Source organism: Oxyura jamaicensis, chromosome 2 (assembly GCF_011077185.1).
Source record: "Oxyura jamaicensis isolate SHBP4307 breed ruddy duck chromosome 2, BPBGC_Ojam_1.0, whole genome shotgun sequence".
Classification (NCBI taxonomy): Eukaryota; Metazoa; Chordata; class Aves; order Anseriformes; family Anatidae; genus Oxyura; species Oxyura jamaicensis.
Window position 1 is genome coordinate 3,602,185 of NC_048894.1, and position 13,409 is coordinate 3,615,593.

A 13,409-nucleotide genomic window follows, 5' to 3' on the forward strand; every position below is an offset into this window, starting at 1 on the left:
GTCTGGGCCCCCCACCTGACATGCCAAAAGTCTCCAGGTCTCCTGTAGGTCCTGTTCCCTACCTGTCAGCTCTATGTAGATGCTGAATTTATCCAAGAGGATTTTCAGCAGCACTTAGAAACCTCTTTGAGGCAACTGAATAACGACTTCAGAGCGAATTGATATGAATTCTGTGGCGAATCCTTAATATTTTGATACACTGTTATAACAAGCTACATTTTCTCTAACTTCTTAAAAGTAGAGGCATAGGGCAAAACAGTTTGCACCTCCTCTCTGAGTGGCCCTGTTTGTGTCCAGTCCTTTGATGGGAATCCATTTTCTGTAGGCTTTAGACAAAATCACCTCACTTAAATTTCCAGAGCGAGGTATCTTGTCTTACATACTTGTTGGTTCTCACCACAATGCTGCCTTTGACCTTATGCCACCCCTGAAGAGCTTCTCTGTGCTTGTTCTCACTGCTGGGCTAAAGGACCTTTTGATTAGAGTGCCAGGGTGTTGGAGAATATATAAATATTGCAGCTGGGGAGTCTGGTTCTCAGTTACAAGGAGGCTTTGTGATGATTCTTCATCTAAGAGGTCTTAACTTTGGTGTAAATGTAATTCATGTTTCCTCAAGATCCCTTCATCCTGCAAGAGTGGCATTGAGAGGTCTCTTTTCTGATGAGAACCAGGTGCTTTGATATGAAACAATTGGCAAGCCTTTATTTATTTACTTATTTTCAGTGAAGGGGAGGGAGTTCTCGGTGTAACATGCTCCCTCCTACTTAGGTTGTGAAGTTTCAACCTCAGTGACTCACCATTCACTTGTTTCTGTTAGAAGTGTCAGAAGGCATTAATGCTTTTCAAGCTCTTGAAGATGGGATAGAATATCAGACCATGCAATCCTCTTCTGCCTCTCACCAGCTCCTTACTGATATAATATCTTCTCTAAGTTATGAGTAATTTTTCTTTTATTTTCTTTTATTTATTTTTTTTTTCTTTTTTCTTTTCTTTTTTTTTCTTTTTGGCAGAATATGCATCTCATTCAGAGCTGACACTTATCAAATCATAACTGACATTCTAATTTTTAAATTAATGATTAACAGTATTCTGATTTTAAATGTTAGTTTAATAAGCTACTTTCTCCCTACCTTCCCCAAGCAGCTTTTGGGGAAGGGTGGAGTTAGCAGAAACAAGAATTCGGTGGAGATGCACTTACTACCCTGTTGAAGAGGAGGATTGAATCCATGTTCCCCTGTTAATAGCTGAGACTCATTTCCCATTTACAAATATGAACCCTGCAAAAAGAGATGCAAGTGAGAGAGGTAAATTCCTATTCTCACCCTGCTGCCGCTGCTGCAGGGGAAGATTTTGAACTGTTGCAGGAACAGAGAAGTGATTCTGGAGACCCTGTTAGTGCCTCCCACAGCAGCATATACGTCTTGGCTACCTGAAGGGAAGCAGCTTCATGAGTATCTGAGCAAACAGTCCTCATATGTTCACCCACTCCCCTAAGCACTGCCAACTTTGCACAGTGATAAATGAACATACATGGTGGGATTTGCCCATGTTAATGTCTAATGACCATCCATTTTTCTTAATATTTTCTTAAACCAGGTTTATATGAATATGTCTCAGTATTTTTCCTAGGAATGCACTGAGTCAGAGCTGGGATCACATTGTTCAAATTTTTTCTCCTACAGAAAATAGTTGGGCTCATTCATTGTACAATGCAAGCACCTTGTGGCAGGGACCCTGGGTATATTATACTCCTTGCATCAGGTCTCTGTAGAAGTTTAAGTCTTGAAGCATATAGTTCATTATTGTTCTTAAATCTATTATTCAATATTAATACTTCATTCTTACTCAGCATTCACTTTTTCCCTATGAGAATTGTGTATATTTCTGAAATCCATGCACACTTCCAACTTATTTTTTATTCCTACAAACTTCAATTTCCCAGTTTCTTGGGGCAATGCAGTTTGTTATCTGCTTTATAAAATATTCCTGCCTTTCAGAATCTCACTGGGAGGTGAGGGATTGATGATTAAACTGTGTGACTGCAAAAAAATGCAAGTGGGAGTCAATGACATGGCAAAGGCTACTTTAGTAAACCTAATTATAAGTGAATACTGGATCATTTAAATTGGGGCAGTGATCTTTCTGGTGGAATTAAATAGCATTCTGTTCAAGTTTTAGGATTAATAATTTTCAAGCTCAAGTGCCAGCTAGAATTCATTGTCCCTTTTCCTCTATGTCTACCATTAACTGAGTAGAAATCTTCAGCTCATTTTATATGGACCACATCCTCACATTGATGAGATTACTGCAGCTGAGAACTGCCCATCTAATTCTTGTCTGGATATACCCCAGTTACAGGAGGGAAGGCTGGTAAAAGTAATGTATTAGGATGCTAATGCCTTATAGCGTCTTTCAGGCTGTCTTTATTTGCACCTAAGAAGTTTTTTGAAAGTATGTGTCAGTCAGAAGGAATTCTAGTACCAAAGATCCTCTGAAGTAGAATCCTCTGAAGTAGATCCTCTGAAGCGTCTTGGGTGACCATCTTGCACTCACAGTAATCGGGCTTAGTGGTCTAATTTTTCTGATTTTTCTTAGGTGCATTTCTATAACATTGTTCATCCTAAGGCTGCTTTGTGGCTTGGTTAGCTAATGGCTTTAAAACATTTGGAATGTACTACAGTCTGTGGATTTTGTCAAAATGAGAACAGGGTTGCTACTATTGATTGCATTTATCAGATGAGCACTCAAGTATAACAATAGGTAAAGCTCTTATTTAATACTAGAACATATTGTACGGTCTGTTAGTGCTGTTAAAAACACTTACAATTGTTGGCTTATTCCCTTGAACTATAATAGGAAAGCAGTCAAATCAATGCATTTGACTGATTTTCCATTAACACAGTAAGGTCAAAGTAATTGTCCATCTTCATGAATGCCTATGCTGCCAGACTGATGCAGCAGCAAAATATGTTGAACAGGCATGGTTTTCAGCTCAGCAAAGTGATGTCATCAAGGGACAACAGCTGTTGGCTAAAAATGAGCCAAACAAACAAACAAAGCAAACAAACAAACAAAAAAAAAGCCAATATAACCACAGCTTCCATGCCCAATTTATATGTGATTACCATTTTGCTTGGGTGTCTGCATCATATTTGAATAGTTTTAGGCCCTTCACAAATTCTGAAGCCAGTATTTTTTTGGCTTGAGGAACCTTAACTTCCCAGTACTTTTTTTCCCTTTTCATGGTGGAAAGCAGAAAACAATAATGTTTATACTATGAAACATAGTTTCTATCAATTGATTTGTACTCTTGTTTTTAGTATCTCTCAGTGCAGTTTTCTCTCCTTTTTTTTTTTTTTATATATATATTATTCTAGTCTTTTTTTTTTTAATTTTATTTTAGTGCATAGACAAAATAAAAAAATCATAATTTCATGATGTATCTAATTTCAAATCACTGTTTTATAGTGTTTTTTCATCACAGTGAACTACAGTTATTTGGGTCTAAGGGCTACTGTATCAATATATGATCAACACTTAGAAGGCTTGTCTCCTTGAGAGATGGTCCCATTGTGAGATATGCTGTTCAATTTTTCAAGCTTTCACTTCCACTGACTCCTGAGGGCTTGGCACATAAACTAGGGCAGAAGATTCTCATCCTAAATAGTTTTTGGAATGTCATAACAACTCAAGTATGTTCCAGCAAACGGTTCACTTATTTTTCCTTTTGTCTGATTTCCAGAAAAACAACAACAACAATAAAAAATAAAACCACCCCAACTTTTAACTAAAAGCACGGTGGTCATTCAAAAATCACAATAAGCAAGCCAATATAAAGTTCATCATATTGCACGCAAGGTTGTTTCTTCCAAATGACTCACATTAGATTAATCTCAGGTTCTGTAAAGGCAGAAAGATGCACTGCATGCTCTCAGCATGCTAATGAAACTGTATGAACTCATCAATTAGGAACATGGAAACCCATGGATCCCAGCTTCACGTGAGAACCCATTGCCTGCAGCAGCATTAATGTGCATATTGATTGAGCTGATGCTGAATGCAGAATGATTAATTTAACCAACTTGTGCACCCTGAAAGAGACACACCAGGCCCAGAACAGCAGGTAACTTCTTTCTGAACAGCTGCATCATGCAGGGTAGGTATTTTGAAATTGGATGGCAGAGACAAATTATTGATTAAGCTATGAATTAAGTAGTAATTCATTAAGTAGATTTAATAAAGCATTCACTTCACACCATGGAGATCTTTTTTTGCTTTTCTAATACTAAATTTGTGTTATCCACAGAATATAAACACAAAGTATTGGCCATTATGTATACAAAGGAAATATTAATAAGTAATAAATGAAGTGGCACCAAAATTTGGGCTGGACACCTCAGTGTCTGCTGTCAAGTTATAAGCAATGTCCCTGGCACAATAATGGTCCAAGACAATTACCATTCTCCCAAATGATTTGGGCATGGTAAAGGAGTTAGCATAGGTCACAGATCAGTTCCACATGACAAAGCATCTTTGGTTTGGTTTTGTGTAACTGCCTTGAGGATAATAAAGTTTAAAATTAAGGAAATGGTCAGACTTAATCAATTGGCACCACAGACAGAGAGAGAATGGGACCTGGCCACTCCACATCCTGAAGTATGTGTGTGAATAATATGGACATAAAGAATTATTCTAAAGAAAGGATAGCTGTAGTTGTGATAGAATGGTGGGACAGGATTGCTTCAGCAGATCTCTGCTCCAGATTTACAGGGTGACTGGTACAATTTTTCACAGTCAGTTTTGGACAAGCCTCTGAAGGTATCTTATAATAATATAGGCTAAATAATAATAATAATAATAATAGTAATAGTAATAATAGTAATAATAAAAACAGTGGTGATGAATTGAATGAAAATTAAGCCCAATTTCTGTATACAGATGGGTGTGCATTGGATAACAACAGAGAAATCCTCAAATCATTGCTGGATCCAGCTTGGGTAATAACGAATCCTCACTTACCTCCATCCACAGCTATTCCAATCTACTAATTTAAGTGATATTACTGCTGAGACATAAATATGCCCTGGCAAAAGTGGTTCCTTTAAGTTAAAAGGCTAAAGACCTATGTGACGAGGTGGCCGAGTGGTTAAGGCGATGGACTGCTAATCCATTGTGCTCTGCACGCATGGGTTCGAATCCCATCCTCGTCGACAGATGACTTTGGTCAAGGACTGGCTGTGATGGGGCCTTTAGCTCTAACCCGATCTAGTGGTGGCATCCTTGCTTATGGGGAGGTTGGACTTAGATCATCTATAAGGTTCTCTCAAAATTAGCAGCCAAACCAGGGCTTTTATTCAGATTTAGTTGATAGTATCAGATTAGCCACTAAGAAAAAGAGACAAGGAAATAAAAAAATCATTATTTTAAGAAACAGTTTTGCTAGTTTCTTAAAAAATCATTATTTTAAGAAACAGTTTTGCTAGTTTCTTAAACTAGTTTTGCTAGAGATATATATGATTGTATTTAAAAAGAGAAGCAAGGCTTATTTTTCCATGACAGTGACTGTGTTTGTCCTCTTCTTGCCATTACACCAGCTACTTCAAGACCTAGGAAACACCTAACTTTTCATATCATTTGCAGCTTTTATACTAAATACATGGAGATGCTTGAAGCAGTGTCTAGCAGCTCAGGTCAGCTGGGATCAAACCTTTAGTCAAACCACTTTTTCTGAGTGTTATTTTGTGATGGCACTTTTTTTGAAGGATTTGCAGTTTGGAATTCATCAGGTAGCTGGTCCTAACCATTCAAAATGGATTCAAGGAGCTGTAACTTTAAGGTAGTTATTCTTCCCTCCTGACTCCAAAAAGACTGAGTAAAGTTGTGGGTTTTTCTCAGGTGAATGTATCTCTACTATGTATATTTATACATCTAGAAGGAGATGAGACAATTCCCATTCCTAAATATCTCAGAAAGACTTAATTCTAAGCTTTTTTTCTTTATTATTTTAAATCATAATCTTTGTCTTTGTTCATGACTTTTAATAGGAAAACAAAAAGGTGAAGAAATAAAAAAACCCTAACTTTTTTTTGTTTTGTTTTGTTTTTGTTTTTGTTTCCTTGCTTGTTTGCTTGCTTTTCTTCTCTGCTTTTTCCTTGCTGTGAAGAAAATTGAGTCTTGTGAGTCACAAACACTGACCTTGCTTTTGTACTCCGGGTAAACTCTTTGTCTGGTACTCAGATGGCATCACTGGAGAGATACTAAACACAATTTATCCACATAGGTGATTAGCTTCTACTTTCTGTTAACCACTCCAGCAACTGTGCGAAAATGAACTCTTAATGTGGATTTCCTCAAAGACAACATAGATTCTGGAATCCTTGAACTAAATCCTTGAACTAAAGCACACTTTCCTGTGACTGGGTTTCTCAAGGGTCTTACACAGGTGATGCAGAGGAGTGTGAGGTGGCAGGGATCTCAATACGACCCAAAAAGGGTGCTACTAATTAAGAAGGAAAATGCATTTCCCTTTTTCCTTCTATGTCCTGTAAAATATCCTTCTGTGTTTGACATATCTTTTAACTTAGACTGACTTGACCTAGTTCTTAATACGGGAGGTTTTTAATGATCATGAATCTGAATTTTATGATGATGCTGTTAGGGAGGGGTCAAACTGCAATAAGATGAAGGATAAAAACAGAACATAATGGCTAATTCTTAGAAAGGGAAGTGGGGGAAGAAGAGATACACTTCTCAGCAGAAATTTTGATTAAAGTCACTGTGCTCATAGTATCATAGAATCTCCTGAGTTGGAAGGGACCCACAAGTATCATCAGTTCATCTCCTGCCTTATTGTGACTCATCTTGTTGCTCATCTTCTGCTTGCTATCTGTAGAGTAGCTTATGCTTTTTTTTTAGTGAAAGCTATACCATTTGTAAGGACATTCAGGCACACCTACACACTAACACTATGGTATTCTAACAGCACTGGGTTAGGTCCTGTCTCATTATTGTCTGTATAATGAGGAATGACCACTGCTCTTGACAAGGAAGAGAAACAGCTTCCTTTAAGGGACTTCAGAGTCAATGGTTTGGATGGCTTTTTTTTTTTTTTTTTTTTTTTTTTTTTTTTTTTTTTTGGCACTCACCTTCTCGTCCTAATTTTGAAAAGAAGTTGAGGCAAAATCAAGTGGAATCAACATAGTAAATAAATAATGCCTTACCTTTATATAGCTTTTTCTATACACCAGTTTTACAGAGCGCTTGTGATAGTGCTATTTCAGGCATATTGCACCTTATGTAACATAGCAGTCCTACAGCTGACTCTGAAATTGATTGCTTTTGACCTCCAGATTCTTTTCTGACAATATACACTGCAGTTCCTCTTCCAGCAACATTTAGTATTTACCTGTGTACCAGTTTTAAATGTGCAAAGGAAAAAGTAGTCTTACTTCCTCCAGGTGAATACATCTGTCAGATATATCTTAATAACAGAAAAAACTTGGAATTACAGCCTTTTCTACCCACACATATTATTTTTCCTCCCACATCATCAATTGTATTTGTGTGAAATACGAAGAGAAATTAAATTCCTAACTTCATACATATGCTGCTTGCTACTTCTCCTTTAGAGGCTGAATTCATAACATAGGTATCTGAAATTAGCTGTTCAATCTGATCTAGTCACCCCTGCCATCCTTGATGTTGAAGAGGAGAATAAGGCACCTGCAGAGAATGATTTATCTTAGCTTAAAGATGATGTGGGTGACAAAATTTAGTGAGATAAACTTGACCTTTTTCCACTCAGATGCTCTACTAAGAATAATTAATACCTCAAGAGAATCTGCATTGTTACTGTAGCTGCAAACTCTTGTGGTTTCTGAGGTTACATTTCCTACAGGTAATTTTCTGTATCTATTGCATATATAAAGTGAAACATTCATAAGCCTAATTCTATGGAAAATAGCTTTCCTTGTGAACAAACAAAAATGAAGGTTTAGACGTTTCTTGGAAGAAATCTGATCTAAAATCTGAGTGGCATATTACTGGTTCTTATGTATGAAATCTTAAAAAACAACCAACTACCCACTCACCCAAACAAACAAAAAATCATATTAACCTAAATATTTTTATTTGATAACTTCAAAGCATTCTACTTCAACTTCTTCATATATTTTTAATATAATATAAATATAAATATATGTTTATTTATTATAGATTTGTAAATATTATAAATATATAGTGTTTATATTTAATATATTATATATTTATATAATATATAATATATATGTTCTGTATACTATATATATATATTATATAATGTCTCAGTTCAGTTCTAAATAGAAAATTGACCATAAATAGTCCAGAAATTCTGAAAGTGCTTAAGGAGGGAGATTTGCAATTACAGCTTCATTTTTTTACATTACAGTTTTTTTTTACATGCCTCAGGAAAGAACATAGTGTTCATCTGAAACCAGGATAGCCTGTACTGATTAAATCAAGGTATTTAAATAGTAGTTCTTATTATACCACAAAATATCACATTAATTTATTCATTTTTTATGATTATCCTTCCAAGCTGAGATAATCTACTGTACCTGCTGATGATACACTATAAATCACTATGCTCTACATCCTAATATGTCAAAAGAAAACATACTGAATTATAATAAACAAGTATCCGTTTAACTCAAGGGCATTTTTACTGATATACTGCATAAAAATTATTTTGTAAATAGCTCTATCATTGATGACTAGATCTTATTATTATAAAAGAAATTTATCTTAAAAAATAAATAAATAAAACATCTGCAAGATCATTTCAAGAAGTATTTCAGAAGTATTTCAAGTCTTTTTTTTTTTTTTTTTTTTTTTTTTTTTTTTTTTTTGTATTTATAAGCCTACAAGGGACCATTGTAATCATATAGCCTAAACACTGGCTGAATCCCAAATGAAGCATTTTATGTAGTAACTCCTGCGGTGGGCAGAATTAGTCTTGTCTGCCATGTGAAAACAAGTGTGACTGAGAAATATAACACAAAAGCATTTGTGAGCTGGCATAGACTAACTAGCAAATTGGTTATAAGTAACATGATTGATGGAGGCAAAGCAGAAAAAAATTGTTTGACACAAAAAAAATGGAAAAAATGGTCTGATCATATTTATACACAGACAAAAGGGTGCACACTCATGGAAATTGTATTTGTTTATTTATTCATTGTAACAGGGCTATGAAGATTGTGAAGTGTCTAGAAGGCAAGACGTGTGAGGAGTGGCTGAAGTCCTTTGGCTTGTTCAGCCCAGTGCAGGGCAGGCTGAGGGAAGGCCTCATGGCCACCTGCAGCTCCCTCACAAGGGGAGTGGAGGGGAAGGCGCTGAGCTCTGCTCCCTGGGGCAGCGACAGGACCTGAGGGAATGGCATGGAGCTGGGACAGGGGAGGGTCAGGCTGGGTGTTAGGGAAAGGTTGTGCACCCAGAGGGTGGTCGGGCACTGGGACAGGCTGCCCAGGGATGTTGGCACGACACCCAGCTGCAGAAGTTCAAAAAGTGATTGGAGTTCAAAAAGGCATCTTAGACCACAAACAACAGAAAAACAAATAGGAAAAAAAAACAAGACAACAAAACATACAAACAAACAACAAAAACAAACACAACAACAAACACAACAACAACAAAAAAACATATGCTTTCCCACAGACAGTATTTTCTAGAATCCTGAAGAGAACTTCTGTAAAATAAGTGTGGCAGTTGGCAAAGGGAGGCTTTGCATTTGTGATTTTGTGTTTCTGGTGAAAGCTCTACCTCAAAAGCCTTCCCCAGAAGAATGATTGCCAGAAACCTTACCTAAAGAGATGCTCCCTCTACATTGTTACGTGTTTTAAATATTCAGACTCACCATTCCTCCCTCCCTGGAACTGCTTTGATCACCCCCATAGCTATATCTTTGGCTGCAAAGTGGGGAAGGTAAGGGAAAAAAAAAGTCACATTGACTCATACAATTCAAAGTTTTGAAAACCTCTTACTCTGGTCATAGTCATGCAAGAAACATTACATTCAGCTTGGTTGACCTGCTCACCATGAACCATATCAGCCTTGAAACACAGTCTCTCTCACTTCTTTGGGATACCTTAGGTATATAGAGTTAGAAAATAGACTACAACACTGAAGGTTTTTATGAAAGTCTTATCAGTCCTTTACAGCCAGGATACAAGCTGCCCCTTCTGCCTTCCTTTCTGCAAGTAAAATTTCATTTCATTTCTTTCTCTGGGGAGAGAAGCTAAATGCAATAGTCATTCAAAATTCCACAGTATTTGTGGAAAGAAAGGTGAGGTGAGGCTGTGCAGGTGGAGTACTTCGAATTCAAAGCAAAAAGTGAAAGGAGGCCCAAATGGGGGGAAGTGTCGTGTGTGGGCACTTCCCCATATCACTGCCTTTTTTTCCCTTGATGCCACAGTGTAAGTCCATCACAGTGGTGTTTGATCACCTCTTTGTGTGCCTCATCCAGTCAGAGGGTGCGAAACAATGCTGCAATATTTTCTTAGAAGTAAAGTCCTCAGAAAGTGCTATGAGAGCTAACGTAATTAAAGAAAATTAAAACTTGAAACAGCAGTGATGTTTCATGTAAATACAACATATATCTACATCTGGGCTTAGTAGGGCTGTAGTGATGGATGGATTTTAGAAATTTTGAGGCAGGAAAAAGCAATGGATTTTGGCATGTGTCTCTGTGAAATGGCAGATTAATGGAGGAGGGACTGATCTTAGCACTGTCCATGTGACGACGGTTGAGGGCAAAAATACAAGGGCTTTGACAAGATTATGTTTAACTGTGACAGGCATCCTAAACCACAAAGGAGTTCAGTTTGTCTCTTAGTAGATTAATTTTGAATCCTGATAAACCCACATGCAAACTTCAAGCAGCTTGAAAACTAGCGTAACTAAAACCATATTGGATTGCAAATTGATGCAAGGTTATCCTAGTTAAACCACAGAATTCAGAGGTGAAACACTAATGCATTAACAAAATGAGTCAGAAACAAGAGAAGATATATTTTGCATTTAAACAACCTCCATAGATGGGCACATTGCAAATGCCAAATCAGACTCATAAAACTGTTGCCAGGAGGGTGCAGACTGATTTCACTGTTGTTCACATGGGAAAGCTGGAGCACAGAGAAGTTAAATAATTCTGTAAAAAAAAACACTAGCAAGAATCTGAAATCCTAGCTGAACTATTTGTTCTTACTACTATACCCCTTTCATCTTCATACTCAAGAGTGACTGATGACTGTAAATATTCCCGTATTTATTTTTACTTTGTCCATTATGTATGTGTATAAAATACTCCCCCTCTTTTTTTTTTTTTTGTTCTTTTCTTTCTGTGAATGGGTTGAAAGGGACAAAAAGAATTTTTTAGTATATTTAGTACTATGTTCTTTAAGCACCTGTCTTTTCTCTCTCCAAAGTATTATTTATCCCTCCTTATAATGAGCTTAATTGTATGGTAGTATATCAAATGTTATTCTGATGCAGAATATCTCTGTGGCTCTCCAGAGACGGTCAAGATGTTAATAGAGAACAATGTATAACTAGCAAGAATGGTAAATAGGGGATATTTGCTCTGCTTCTTGCCAGCTAGAAAGTTGTGTAATTGCTTTCCTTAAATGGGAACAGAGTCTGCAAACTCTGCCAAAAGTCCAAACTTAAAGGTAAATATTAGTGTCAGGGTACAAGTAACAATAATACTTTTTAGTTTTATAACACCTTTCATCCAAGTGTTTCAAAACATTTTATAGATATTGATCAAAGCTTTCTAAGGTATTTTTTATAGCTATGCATGTCAGTACAATTTTCCCATCATAATGTATGTGGTGAAAAACAGCTAGAATGGAAAGAATGCATGCTTTATTTTTTTTCTACCTGTGGAAAAAGATAAACTGAAATGAAAATATTTCATTAAATATATTTTTTCAATAATATTTTCTTTTACATTTATGTGTGAGTTTAATGGGGTATTTGGCTAGAGATACCTGCAGAAAGATTCACTGGAATGAGAATAAACACTTTTTATGTAAACCCTTTGAAATACGAATGTTTTAGACTCTATTAATTTGAAGTCTATTTTATAGATCCTTGGATTAGCAGAAGATAAAATTATGTTGAAATCAGATATGCTTCACCTCTTCCATGTTCTTTTCCCCAGCCCAATTCCAGCTGTAACTCAGCCCCCATGGCCAAAAACTTTTGCCCTTTCTATTGCTCATGCAATTGTTCTTTAACCAGTTTTATTCAAACTGATGTCATTATCATTATTGTTTGTAATAAAACTCCCTTTCCAATCTGATTCATTTTGACTGTGAAGGGTTGAACAATCTACAAAGAGTTACACTGATGGGGAAATAAGTATGGTATTCTCTGGAGTAAGCTACAAACAGAACATAGGTATGCTTATAATTTAGTTGATCAAAGCCAACCAGGAATCTAGAAGATGACCTAACACCATTTACATATGCTGGTAATTAGATATGTGTTTATATTTTACTGTATAAGCTCAGTAGCCAAAGGGGTATAAAGATTTTTTCAAAGTTTTCAGATGCAGAAGCCAGATTTAAGAAGTGTAGTTTAGAAGCCAAGAGAGCTTTAAAAGAGAAAGATTTCTCTCAACTGCCAAAATTTAAGCAAACCAAACCAAAATAAAGGGTGGTGGAAAGAAAACTTTAGTATTCAGGAATACAAAATGATTATGCTATTACTCCTACAATCGGAAAGAGAGTTCCAATAAGGCTTTGTGAGTTAAGATATTGTCTTTCTATATTTCAATTGAGTTCTTGGAGAAAAAGTTATTTACATGAATCATATGTAATAGGAACTGAAAAGTTGTGGTTTTGTTTTTATTGTTGTTGTTTTCCTCCAACAGACTCTAGAACGATTTGAAAGTGACACAGGTGTTGTTAAAAAAAGACAAAGAGCAAGATATAATTGAGATTTAGAGAGTTACTAATGATTCTCAGAGAATAAACAGTAATTTGGTCATACTATGTTAATGCATAAGATGGATGGATGGATGAAGATTGGAATATCAGCAAGTACAACAAAGTTAACTCTTTGAGTTGCAAACTCTTCTTAAAAGATTTTTCTTTAAATTCTGCATTTATTTTTCTGTAGTGTATCTTAAGTTTGATGCCAGAGCCAGGTGCACATTCAGATAATGCAGAGGAAGCTAGGAGATGTTAATTTTAATACCATCTTGCTCATCTTGTTTTATTCCTTCTTTAGATAAAGAACACTATGTCCTTGCAAATTAGTAGAAGTTTGTTTTTACAGGCCATGTGATCTAAAACAAAGTATTCTGCATTCATTTCTCCATTACCTGTGCACTCGTTATCCAGATGGTAGCTTAATGGTGTTATCAA

The 13,409-nt window shown here is 36.2% G+C and overlaps 1 non-coding gene across 1 annotated transcript; it reads left to right on the plus strand.

Annotated features, from left to right (window-relative positions):
• The first annotated feature begins 5,128 nt into the window (after nucleotides 1-5,128).
• Nucleotides 5,129-5,210, plus strand: TRNAS-GCU. Its single transcript has one exon. It is a non-coding gene; the product is annotated as a tRNA-Ser (tRNA).
• The last annotated feature ends 8,199 nt before the right edge of the window (nucleotides 5,211-13,409 follow it).